This window comes from Sus scrofa, chromosome 14, assembly GCF_000003025.6.
Source record: "Sus scrofa isolate TJ Tabasco breed Duroc chromosome 14, Sscrofa11.1, whole genome shotgun sequence".
NCBI lineage: Eukaryota > Metazoa > Chordata > Mammalia > Artiodactyla > Suidae > Sus > Sus scrofa.
The window spans coordinates 128301872-128315319 of NC_010456.5; the positions used below are offsets into that span (position 1 = coordinate 128301872).

The 13448-nt window shown below is 47.7% G+C and overlaps 1 long non-coding RNA gene across 1 annotated transcript; it reads left to right on the forward strand.

Annotated features, from left to right (window-relative positions):
• Positions 517-13006, forward strand: LOC110256780. The gene is made up of 4 exons (XR_002338762.1): positions 517-804; positions 10261-10300; positions 10718-10875; positions 11796-13006. It is a non-coding gene; the product is annotated as an uncharacterized LOC110256780 (long non-coding RNA).

Genomic DNA, 13448 nt, shown 5'->3' on the forward strand with positions numbered 1-13448 from the left:
TTCTATATCAATATGAAGCTGCTGACATTGCAGCACATATTTTGTTTCAACGTTACACTGATAGCCCGACTGTAAAACATGGAATTGATGTCTTTATTTTACAGCACTTGGTTAATTTCTGGTAACGGAATGTTCTTTCAATAGTTTAGAAGCACAAGTAACATTTCCCACACCATAGACACTTTGGACACTTAATAAAAGTTTGTGGAAGCTTTGGTAGATAAATGGGCAGGATACACATTGACAGTTAATATTTGTGTCTTGATTCAGCTGTAAGTGCCAATGTTTATGAACCTAACAAATGCACTTTGTGATGTTGTCTCTTCCAGCGAAGAGTTCATCGACTTCCCAGACATAAATCAGAAGCATTGAAATTTCCATATAAAGATTGAAATGATAAGAACAATCCAATAGCGAAGTTCTCTTGGAGGAACTGTTTTTGAGCACATTTGCTAAGTTACTGACAGATGGGACGCGTGCGTGGCTGACACAAATGGTTGTCATACGCCATCTAGTGGCCATCTGAGAAACTGTGTTCATTTCCCGTGGAAAGGCTGTTGGAGCCAGCTGTCTGCTCCGAATTTCAGTGCCTGCCGGGAAGCCAATGTACATTTGTCCACCTTCCAGGCTTTAAACTGAGAGGGCACACTGAGGCTGGCATGCCAAAGTATCTCCCAAAATCTCTGTGTCCTAAGGAATATCTGAGAAGTTACTAATCAGGGACACTCTTTCTTCCTGGATCCCAAGCAAAACCGGAAGAAATCGGAGAAAGCATTGCCTCCAACAGTTGTGGTGTAAAGCAAGGTAAGGAGCATGACATTCCCTGCTACATTTTTCCCACAGAAACCATCACTGTGTGCAGAAAGCCATGATCCGGCCGTGACTTCTAGAACCCGGATGACCTGCTTAGCATTGTTGAGTTTGCACGGGGGAAGATTCTGTGGCAGGTGGCTCCGTTTATCCAGCATTCGGTGCTCATTCATGAGACATCTTAATTCTTACACATGTGCACGATGGTGACATTTTGTAATGGATTGCGTTACCCTGTGTCACAATGATCAAAATCCGATGTTGATCGTGGACTTTCTAGTTGAGGGCTATTACGGTAAAACAATGAAGAGATCCAAAATTAGTAGCGGAGAATAAGTATCTCCAGGTTTATTCCTGTGGTGGCAAGCAGTGCAAAAGAGAGGGAGCACTTTGAGTTCTTCTTCCATTATTTCAGAGACATGTCTTCAAGACCATCTGAAGTGGGATAGTAAGTCATTTCAGTGTAAATTTTACAAAAATCACTTAGCAATAGGGGGATACAGTGGCATGGTGGGAAGAGCATTCAATATTTGAGAGTAAACAACTAAAATGAAGACAAATTGCTTAGGAATCTCACAAATGGACAATTTGGCTTCTCTCTCGTTGTCTATACCAGCGTGTTGACAGTGCTTGAAAAATGCTGCTTTCAAAGTCCTATGATCTGCTTTTTAAGACCATCAAATAAGAAACAAGGTAGCATATTAGTTCCAAAATAGAAAGGCTTGCACCATCATTTCCCCTTAACATTAAGGTCAGTTTTTATTATAAATATATGTTTTCTGTATAGAATGCTCACTTTAAAAGATATTTGCATTTGCCTTTGAGCTCTATCCTGATCCCTGTGTTGTGATAGCGTTTCAACTACATCTCAAACATTTCTTTTTCACTTTATCAAAGGGAAATGCGGATCCGTTTACGGTATCTGTATCATTCATTTCTAGAGAAGCTTCTAAACAAGTAGCAGCATGCAGACATGATTATTATACAGGTGAAGTCGCCTATCAAAAAACCCTGAAATTCTGTATCACTTTAGTACACTCTTCTTAATTACAAATCTGTTGTCCTGAAAGCTAAAAGTACTTTTAATATCAACATATGGGAAAGCAAATTAGATCTGTAGGCTTAGCTCTCATTTGTTGCCTACCTAGCTAGATGTCTACAAAGAATTTTTTCCCCAAATATTTTGGCTTTCCTTCATCTTACATGTTCAAAATGATTGCATTGTCCACAGTATTTCCCTTTGAACTGACCTTATCATTGAAAAAAAAAAAAATCAGACTAATTTTGGGCTGTGCTTCTCCCCACTCTAAACCCTGACTATGACGACCTGTATTTGTACTATGAGAGAAGAGAAAAATAAAATCTGTAAAATTCCAGTCTCTGGCCCTTGGCCTTCTGCTGGCTTTCCTGTTTTCTTTCAGGTCCTCTGCGTCTATGCCACCACTCAGCGAGGGGCCAATACAAACAATTTTTCTCCACTTCCAACACCTTTCACGGATAACTGAAAGTAAACATAAATAACAATTTTTAAATTCTCTGTCCTTGGCAAAGTAGGAGCGAGTGCTTTAAGCCATCTGTGGCTGCCATGATATCCCGGGCCGTTCTTTAAAATATCGGACCCTGTCCCCTGTCCACTTCATAGAGATGTGGCTGGGATAAGCAGAGACAGTTTCAGGAAGGTTTGCGGCTCCGGAGGACATCAATGCAAAGCATTGTTTTGCAGGGTCTGGCAGGAGGGTGCAGCACAGAGTGAAATTAAGAGCTCCTCTTTCTTTGTGGAGCACAGTTGGGCTGTTTGATCTCTAAGTCCTCGGGTAATTGGAGTCTACACAGCATGTGGAATCGGGGCCGAGCAGCTCGCCCGCCTGCCCAGAGCCAGCCGCAGACCCGCCTGGGGCACCGTTTATCCCCAGCCAGATCCAGCCTGTACTCCGGGCTCTGCCTGGATGCAGGCGGAGTTTCCGAGCTGAGAAAATGACAACGTGGCGATTCTACACGGAAGACAGACGTGCTGTCGGTTCTCGGGTACCCAGAAGTAAACAGAAACTACCCGGGGTCTGGGCACCCCACCTGCCTTTGAGGGGTTCCTCTCATCCCAGTCCGCAACCCTCTCTCCCAGTAATAGTAGTTTTCTGACCCAACTTCACCACCACGGACTTGTTTTTCACACTGGATTTCCATGCCCTCTCCCTGCTTCCCCCGGCCCCCACCCCAGACCACCAAGCATCCCCTCCCTCCAGCTCAGAAAGCAGGACAGTTGGTGTACACACTGCCCACTCAACAGAGTTACCGGGCACCTGCAAGACACCAGGCATCGCTGACCTGCGAGCTCCATGGTGCATAACAGTGACATGCATCTCTCCTCCCTGAGGAGGGCGACCAACCATCCTGGCTCACCCGGGACCGAGGGGGTTTCAGAGACGTGGTGCTTTAGGTTTTAAAATGGGTGCTGGTGGGCGTTGGTCGATGCAAACTGTGACATTTAGGATGGATACGCAGTGAGGTCCTAGTGTATAGCACAGGGAACAAGATCCAGTCTCTTGGGATAGAACGCGATGGAAGATGATATGAGGAAAAGAATGTGTATATATGCATGACTGGGTCACTATGCTGCACAGCAGAAATTTGACTCAACGCTGTAAGTCAAGCTGGTGCTGTCCCAGGGAAACTGGGATGAGTCGGTCACTCTACCATGAGCCTGGCACATGCTCTCTTCTATGGCTCCTTGTCTACTGAGAAATACGTCTGTGCCCCAGTCCACAAATGAGGGTTTGGCACATGTTTGTCCATGACTAAGACTTAGAAGCTTGCATTTTTGCACTAGGTGCGTCCGCAGCAGTCATCCAAACCAAATGCTTCCTTTTCTAGGTAACCCTGGGGTGGATCCAAGTTTTGAGGGGCTTGAAGCTTATGCAAGCTGGAATCCTCTTTAAGAAAAAGACAAAATGATGAATACAAAATATAGTGCTTTGGGGAAGGGGACATGCAAGGATGCAAGACCAGGACCTAAAGCTTCAGTTTCTTTAGCTTCGCAGATAATTCACCTTTGTATGTGGACATTGTAATTAGTGATTAATGTTTATTAACTCATTGGATCCTCACAGTCAGCCTATGAGGCAGGGGTGGGGGGGGTCATTATTCCCATTTTACAGATAAGAAAGTTGAGGTCCAAAGCGATTGGGTCATTTGTCCATGGTTATCTAGCAACAGCCACTGTTCAGCTTCCTTCTGCCAGATGTGGTGATTGGACGGTGACAGCAAATGACATTGCCTCCCACTAACCTGAAACTTGCGAAACAGAGTCACATTGCTAGCAATCCAACACACTCAACTGGTTTAAAGATTAAATCCTGAATGTAAGCAGCCAGTCGCAGTTAGTGGACCCCAAGAGCCTGAGTGAATCTGTGGCTCTCAGTAAACAGGTGGCCTCTCCCAGCATCACATGTTTTTCTAGATGAGGATGGGAATTCTGACACATGCCTCCGTGTGCATGATGGTTGTACCTGGAAGTCTACCTTCTCCAGCTAAGGAAAGGCACTGGATTCTCCCAAGTCCACTTGCAAGTCTGCGAAACTGTTTTCTCACCTTCGTCTTTAGCATGACTCTTCCACTTCTTCACCCCGCCTCCTTTTTGCCCAACCTCCACTAGACACTCTCTCAGCATCCTTGGCTCCATGGTCCTGTAAGGAACCCACTGAACAGGGGCAGTGAACAGAGGATGAAGAGTGTGCACTTTGCCACCGAACTCTCTGGCTTGGAATCCTGGCTCTGTGACCTTGAAAGAGTCATTTCCCTTCCCTGCGCCTTGGTTTCCCCATCTCTGAAATGGGGTGATAGCAGGATCTGTCTCACCGGGTCACTGTGAAGGATAAATGAGGAAATTTATGTACAGTGCTTAAAAGAGGGCTCAATGCCTCGTTCTACTACAAGCATTAACTATTATCACTATCATCAAATTAGTATTATTATTGCTGGCAATGGGGCACGTCGGTGCAAAAATCGCAACTAGGAGGAAGGGTGGTCTGCCAGGTGCCAGGCTGCAGGTTGAGCATTTGAACGGTCATTTCCACTTAGAACCAGCAGTGAGTGGCTTTGAACGTCTCCGTTCCCTCGACTGTCTCTTGGTTTGGGTCGGTCTGTGGGACACACGCTTCGCCTAGAAGTGGCGCATTACATAGCACCTCTTAGGCGGCCCATCAATCGCTAATTAAAGTGGCATTAACCCTAATGGGCTGAGAAGCAGGACTCTCATTTACCTGCTGTGGGTTTCCAGGGGCTGAGCGGGCAGCTCCCACATCTGGACAGTGCACCTCGGGGTGACGGGGGCCCCTCGGGGGAAGGGGGCTGGGTGCCGAGGCTGACGCTTCGCACGTTCGTCAGCATCTGCTTATTGTTCGTGGCAAACAATCATATAATAAAGCCCGAAAGGTGCTGGTACCAATCAGTCACAGGTGCTGATAATAGTTCACCTAATGACTTCATTATTTTTTGCCACTCCACCGAGCAAGTTTGTATTTACAGGCCTGTCTATGGTTCTATTACGACCACTTATTGTGACGATTCCAGCAATGCCGAGGCGTCTCCGAAGGCCTGGACAAGTAGGATCTTGTTTTTCTTGATTTCCCTGGTGGGGAGGAGGTGGGGAGCGGGGGGTGCAGAGGGGAGGCGTCTGGAGGAAAAGCATGCAGCCTGCAGCGGCCCGCCACTGCTCCTCGAAGATGAGTGATAAATGATGGGTGATTTTTGGAACGCTAGAATTTTAAAAACAAAACAAACAGAGCCGATCCTCTGAAGGACAAGGCCAGCCTCGGTGGGAAAGAGAAGACGACAAGATCGAACCGCCCTGGGCCCGAGCTCTTGCTGGAAAACCCGCTCGGACCCCGCCCTGCATCACTAGGGTGGAAGGCGAGCTGGAGGCGGTCCCTGATGAATCGCAGGCCACAAATTAACGGAGTTGGTTTGGAAAAAACACTGTGAATTTTAATCACTCAAGCATCAGTAAATCTGCTAGAAGTCAGGGCTGGTGGTTTATAGCTTGTTAAGATGTTGCTTGTTTACAAATTACATTTTCCCTTTGAAAAAGTGGGCACCTTGCAGCGGCTTCTTGTCACTCATCGCGTGCTGGGGTGCTTCCTGCCAGGGAGAAAGGCTGCCTGCTGCTCGCTGATCTAATGGGGGGCAGCTCTCCACTTTGGGGCCCTTTGCCCTCCTCGTCCCCGTCTTTCCCTTCCTCCTGCATTTACAAATCATTCTTAAACCCAGTCCCCCAGAAGGAGAGTTTCAGGCAGGCCCTGGGCTCTGCACGACCTTCTATGTGTGCTCGTTATTTGCAGGTACCTGGAGGGCGGAATGACGCCCCTGGGCTCATCTGCAAAGTGAGGGGCCAAAAGCAAGCAAACAGACAAAACACGCCATGCAGGCTCCTCCTGCTGCTTTCATGGCTGGCAAAGAAAAGTGACCAAGTCACAGAAGCTTGGAGGTCATGCACCCTAATTCCTCCCTAGACTGAAACCTGGAAGGGAGGTGGCAGCTCCAGCACCCCACCAGGAGGGGAACCCAGGGCTGCTGACTTCCTGGGGGCAAAACCCTCAGGGGAGCTGCTTTCCTGCACCTCCACTTGCCTGTTTAAACCCATTCATTCCCTCAATAGACAGCACAGCCTCAGCTTCTTCAATGGCCCCCAGGAGAGCTGTGCTGCCTAGCAGTTCAAGGGGCCAGTTGTGCTCTGTTGTTTGCAGCTGGAGCTTCTTCCTGCACATTTGCTCCATGTGGTCTCCGTGGCCCACTCCCCTTTTCTGTGCCTTCTGTGATCAGAAACCTGCCCATGTGGTCCAAAGCTAGACAGCTCAGCTCCACCCTGTGAAGGAGGGTGGGGGCACAGGAAGGAAAGCACAGCAATCTCCTTCTGTAAATGAACTTGCTGAACAAAGCGGGTCCACACACTGACCTGTCACATCACGGGAATGCTGCTGCCCGGCCTGGGCACGGCTGGCCACACTAGGGCCTTGCTCACAGCTGCCACGGCTTGCAAAGGACCATAGGTTGGGCTGGACCCTGAGAGTAATAACTAGGCACCAGAACTCCATTAAAATCATCCCCTAGTCCCAAGATGAGGGCCGATCCCACACAGAACTTCTGATGGGGGTGTCGCATCCAGGACTGTGCCCATAGGACCCCTCGCCAGGAAAAAGTGAGGCGTGACAGGAGCTCCTCCCAGCCTGGCCTGGGCCTTCCCCAGGATCCCCTCCGGAAAGGTGTGGAGTGTGGCAGTGATGGCAGCAGTAGCGACAGGTGAGAAGTTGACTCCCAGGCTCTCCTGCGGCCCCGTGGGGTGGCCTATGGAGGCAGCACAGCTTGGTTGGAGGGCACAAGCTTTCCCCGTGTCTAGACGTTTAAGTCATGTAGCAGGTGCACAGAGGAAAAAGCACAAGGCAAGCTGTATTCGTTTCCTGGGGCTGATGTAACAACTAATCACAAACCACAAGCTACTTCAAACAACAGAAACTTAGGCTCCCATGGTTCTAAAAGCTGAATGCCTGAAATCAAGGCATCAGCAGGGCCTCTGGAGACTCCAGGGGAAGATCCTTCTGGGGCTTTTCTTCCAGCTCTTTCCAGCTCTTCTAAGTCTCAGCAAGTCTCAGAATTCCTTGGCTTCTGGGTGTGTGGCTCCAACCTCTGCCTCCATCCTCCCACAGTGTCCTGGGCTGACTTGTGTTCCTCCCACTCCCAGGAAGCCCTCATCTCTGGACCTCAGAATGTGATCGTATTTGGAGCTAAAGCCTGAGAGCGGTAATGAAGTTAAAATGGGATTCTGAGGATGGGCCCTAATCTCATAGAACTGGTGTCCCTGTAAGGAGAGGCGATTGGGACACAGATACCAGGCTGGTGGAAACCACGTGAGGACACAGCAAGAAGGCGGCCAAGCCAAGAAGAAAGGTCTCAGAGGACACCAAATTTGCCGACTGTGTGATCGACACTGAGGTTCCAACCGTGAGAAAACAAAGTTCTGTTCTGATATTTTGTATGGCAGCCCAAGCTAACACATGGCATCAGCGCTGTGTGTCTCCTTTCCCCCGTCTTCTTCTAAGGACAGTGGTCACGGTGGATTAAGGGCCCACCTACTCCCGTAGGACCTTATCCAAACCGCCTCTATCATGATTCTACTCCAAACAAGGTCAGATTCAAGGTTCTGGGGAGGACACTCCATGTAGCACGGTGCAGTTTGCCTAACAGAGGACTTCACCCGAACCCACTTTTCATGCTGATTTTTTACAGGTCCCAGTTTTCTCTCCCTCCTGGAGGACGGTCAAGAGACCATGCTGAGAAATGCCTGTGCTGGAGTTCCCACTGTGGCTCAGTGGGTTGCAAACCCTACTAGTTAGTATCTATGAGGAGTCAGGTCCCATCCCTGGCCTTGCTCAGTGGGTTAAGGATCTGATGTAGCTGTGGCTGTGGTGGAGGCCAGCAGCTGCAGCTCCAATTTGACCCCTAACCTGGGAACGTCCATGTGCCATGGGTGCAGCTGTAAAAAGCAAACAAACAAACAAACATCCTGTGCCTCCCTGGGGGCTGGGAGCACCAGTCTAAGAAGCAAAGATGGGCTTTAAGTCCTCAAAATGGCCTGCACCTTCCACGCCAGCCGGGGATGACCCACTCGGCTTTCTCCAGCAGGTCCGTTTGCAAGCAGGCCAGGTAGATGTCAGGCCTTTGCCATTTGCTCTCATCTACACCTGTGATCTGGCACAGATTCAGATTTTTCCTGACCTCTTCCCAGAAATGGAATGTGAACTGGAGCAACTGGTTTGATCCCTTCCCATCAAGAAAATGCCAGCTCTCGTCAAGGATGGGAGATGGGGCAGCAAAGGAGGGAGTGTCTGGGTGTCTCTAGTTCCTGTTTATTAGAATGAATAACAGTTGGGTGGTTCTCAGGCTTGGCCACATATTGGAATCTCCTGGACAACTTTAAAAAAATATTGATTCCCAAGTTCCCCCTAGAGATTTTGATGCACCTGATCTGGGATGAGTCTGGGCTTTGGGCTATTTCAAAGGGTATCTCCAATGTGGGCCCTGGCTGAGAAGCACCTGATTAAGGTGTCTGGAGTCCTGAGTGACCAACTACATGGAATGAGAGTCAGCTTTAGATGTTGCACCTACTCCTTCATGAAAGAGACAAGGAAACTGGCAGCCAGAGCACCCAAGGTCAACCAAGGTCATCCAAGGTCACCAAGGAGAGAACCTAGGGAGCCACTGATATAAAACCTCAAGTCTGGGACTCCCACTAGCCACTGGCTTCTCCCCAAGGCTTCATTTCCTGGCTGCAAATTAACATATTTAATGATTTTAGTCTATCCCGCTGATCTGCCTTTTAATGAAGTTTGCAGGCTTTTATTGACCTGGTCCTTCCTGACCCAGGTACCTGATTTCATCTACACTTGGAAACGTGCTGCGACCTCCTTATTGTTTTGATGCCTAATCTAATTGGCTTCCCATGGAGAAACGCAGCGTCCTGCAGCCACACCAACTGAGCCCAGCTAGCCTTGGGCGTGGCTGTCACTTGTCACCAGGAGAACTGAGTGAGGACATAGGCATGTCTTCCAACAAACTCTCCCGGTCCACGGACACCAGTGGAAAGCCCACATTCTCCTATCACTTCCAGTGACAAACCGTTTATAAGTGAAGGGTCAGATTGCTAACCTTTACAGCCATAAGCTGCCTCGTTTTTCCTACCTATCCTTTTCAACTTCTCTGCTTCATCTTTATAAATTGAAGTGTTGTGATTTGCGTTCATAAAACTCATAACCCATTGCTTTATGTCCTTTGTGTTGGCTTAATGTTGGAAAGTGGGAAAATGGGCAGAATAGTTAAACAGGTTGATGTTCAGGGTACTGGGGTGAGAGTCAAGAGTCAGCTTTGTTCTTAAAATTTGGAAATAAAAGGGGACATTATGTCTCTTAAAAATAGCAGCTCACGGAAGGTCTTTGTAATAAAACAAAAATCTCACAAAGTGTGTATTTTTTTCCTTATATTTATTGTGTTGTCTTTGCTTTTTCTCTCTTTTTTTTTTTTTTTTTTTTTTTTTTTTTTTTTTTTTTTTGGCCCTTTCAAACTATCTTATCCTTATTACATTTTTTTTAAGGCCACACCTGCAGCATATGGAAGTTGTCGGGCTAGGGGTCAAATCAGAGCTGCAGCTGTGGCCTACACCACAGTCACAGCAACACCAGATCCAAGCCACATCTGCAACCTAAGCCAAAGCTTGTGGAAGCGCCAGATCCTTAACCCACTGAGCAAGACCAGGATCAAACCTGCCTCCTTACAAACACTATATAGGGTTCTTAGCCCACCAAGCCACAATGGAAACTCCCCTTGTTCCTTTTAAGTCAGGGTCTTCTGCATTCTCTCTCTGTCTCTTCCCCCTTCTCACTCTCCTCTTTCCCCTCTCTTCTCCAGAAAGTGCGTGTTTTCCTTGAAGAATCCTGACTCTTAGAAGGTATGTTTTCCCATGATTCCATGTAACTTATTACCATGTCCTTAAGGATAAGAAAAAACTATACTTTTGCTTGAGCGCTTAGAGATCTTTGGTTGCCAATCGCCCACTTAAAGGAGTGAAAGCACAGCCTAAGTGTTTACACTCTGGGGGTGCCACACTCCTCTGCTTGCTCGAAGGCGTGGGGCGCACAGGGTGCTGGGACCTGCCTGCTGGGATAGGAGGAGTTAATTAAATTACCTTATATTTAGTGTTAATTTTGTCCTGGGCTTGTTGGATAATAGACAACAAGCCTGGACTTGGCTGGGAGCATCAGCCCGGGAGGAGCAGAGTCTCATGGGTTGTCCTATTTTCAGACTAATTGAGTTGACATCTTGGTTGCGATTAGCTACAAATGTGGTTCCAATATTATTTCAACAGGTGTGAATTTGGGGGCCGTGGTCAGAATCACACAACCTGCTCCCTGAGGATGGCAGCGCTCCCTTCGGCCACTCCAGGTGCTGATGTGACTGTCCCTCCAGGTAGGGGAGGGAAGGAGGCTTGGAGATGTTAAAGACCCATCACCTGCAAGAGACTTGGTGAGTTGAATAGGTTAAGGTGTTAGTTTGGCACTACTCACTTCCGCTGGGTCCAGCTTGCAGCAAGGAAGCCTTTGAGCGATACAAGAAAGTACTGAGGATTCTTTCTACATTAGGAGTGAACACTTTTGATGACTAATGAAAATGTGCCTCATTGGCCCAAACCTGAACCTTTCAGGAAGTGGGTTGTGAGAAGTCCTGATTAGCGTGAAATTATATTTTCCCACAATGTTCCGGCCCCAATGCACGCGGACCTATAGGGCTGTAATTCCCACGGTAAGAAAATTTGCCCAGGCACTTGCGATTGTGTGGACTTGCCCTCAAATGTTACTTCCCAGCCCCGCTCCCAAACCCTGAAAAGCACTCTTCACTCACATGGAAAAGCATCATCACTTGGGAAAGACTCGCCAAGATTTCCCATCCTTGTTCCAGCGAATGGAGCACAAAGCACAACCTAATGAAAGCCCTTTATCAGATCAGTTCCTGTGGGCCTTGTGCTCCATCCACACCCCTCTGCCCAGGAGAGGAGAGCCCTGGGACGAACACTAGGTCAGGCCATACCCCTCCGAAGCCCCCACCCCACTCCACCCTGGATCTGGGGGAGAGTCTACTATTTAAAGCCATCGCTGAACCTACTGTCGCAGGCTTCTGGCCCTGTAAGAAAGAAAAGAGGTTAGGCTTTCACCCTTTAGAAACTCAACATGAACTTATCACATTCATGTACTGTTGGGTTTGTTTCCACGTGTTAATTGTCCATAAGTAACTTCCCGAACAAAGATCCTTTCCCCGCCCTAAGCATCCAAAGCGGATGTGCAGTCCTTAAATAAATACACATCAAAGCGTTTTACCTATTTCCCTATAAGCCTGGGGCAAAATTAGCATAAGATATGATGAGTTGTTTAACACTTCTTATCTCACAGATCAAACAGCTGCCAATAGGGCCATCGCAGATAGAAAAAAAAAAATCTCAAATCATCTGCCAGAGTCATCAGAATCTCGAACCATCCGCCAGAGGTCCACAGACAGCTATGCCCCTAGAGAGCCTGTGGGTCGCAAGAGTGATCAGAGCCAAGCTGCAGGTGTCCAGCCTCAGAGGAAAAGCCTGGAGCACACGCAGCCGGCCTGCCAGTAGAAAAGATACGGGGCTGGCATTTCTCTCTGCGTCCCTGAGCAAGGTCCAGGAAGCCCAGTTCACCCGACCACAGGCCACACAGAGCCCCTGCCAGTCCCAAGGGTCCATAGCAGCCTGATGCAGCCACCATAAGCCCAGAGCAGCTGGCAGCAGCTGGCAGGGAGGGGAAGGGAATGGGGGCGGCATCGCCCCCTGTTACAGATGTCTCAGCAATCAAGTCTGGTGATGGGCAAGCGATGACGGTTGAACACCTGGCTGTGCTATGGCTTTGCTATGGCTTTACAAACCTGTCACAGGCACTGAAAGCACAATCACATGTTGGGTGGAGGGTGGATAACTGGCTGCAAATGCATCTCTTCATCATGGCAAGATAGGGGGAGTCAGGCCATGCATGGTCCCTGACATTTGGAAGAGTTAACTTGGACCGAGGTCTTCAGTAACAAAATACCATCACATACAAAGACTGAAGGGTGACAGGTGGCCCCATTAGGAAAGAATTCACAAAGCTTCATTTCTAATCATCACTTAGAGACCGAAATATAATGATCTCTTTTATTCCATCAAGTACGAGTTGTCGTCGTCTTGCTATAAGAAGAATGAGCCTCCGCCCTTTGGAAATTCAGCATGAACTTCTCCTTTTCACATACTGTTTGGTATAGTTTTCACATGTTAATTGTCCAATAAGCAACTTCCTGAACAAAGATCCTTTTCCCTCCCACGCATCGACGCTGGCGCTGGGTCTCTGCATGAATGCAATTCGAAGCATGTTGTCTATTACCTGATAAGCCTAAGACAAAATTAACATAAAAGAGAAGGAGGCTATTTAACTCTTCCTGTCTTACGGATCAAATACATCTAAGATGGAAAAAGAGGATCATCACAGAATGCACTGGAAGAGAATAAAATCTTCAAGTAGTATTCTTTTTTTGGGGGGGTCTTTTAGTGCCACATTCGAGGCGTATGGAAGTTCCCAGGCTAGGGGGCGGAAGTCGAATCAGAGCTACAGCTGCCAGCCTACATACACCATAGCCACAGCAACTCGGGATCTGAGCCGCATCTGCGACCTACACCACAGCTCACAGCAATGCCGGATCCTTAACCCACTGGGTGAGCCCAGGGATGGAACCCGCATCTTCATGGATCCTAGTTGGATTCCTCACCGCTGAGCCACAACGGAACCCCAAAGTAGTATTTCTGTTTTCTGGCATTAACTTCATCTCATATGTAACACACATGTTATTTGTATCTCTCACCACACTTTTACGTTGTTAAAGTTGTATCCATTTATATACTTTACAACATAAAAAATGAAATATGAGAATCCTATTAAATACCCTGAAGTCAGATTTTTATAACTAAATTTTTCTCTGGCTTTTTATCACTTACGAAATTGTCTGGGTAAAAATTTGATGCCTGTAATTTAATATTCAATGGTAATGAG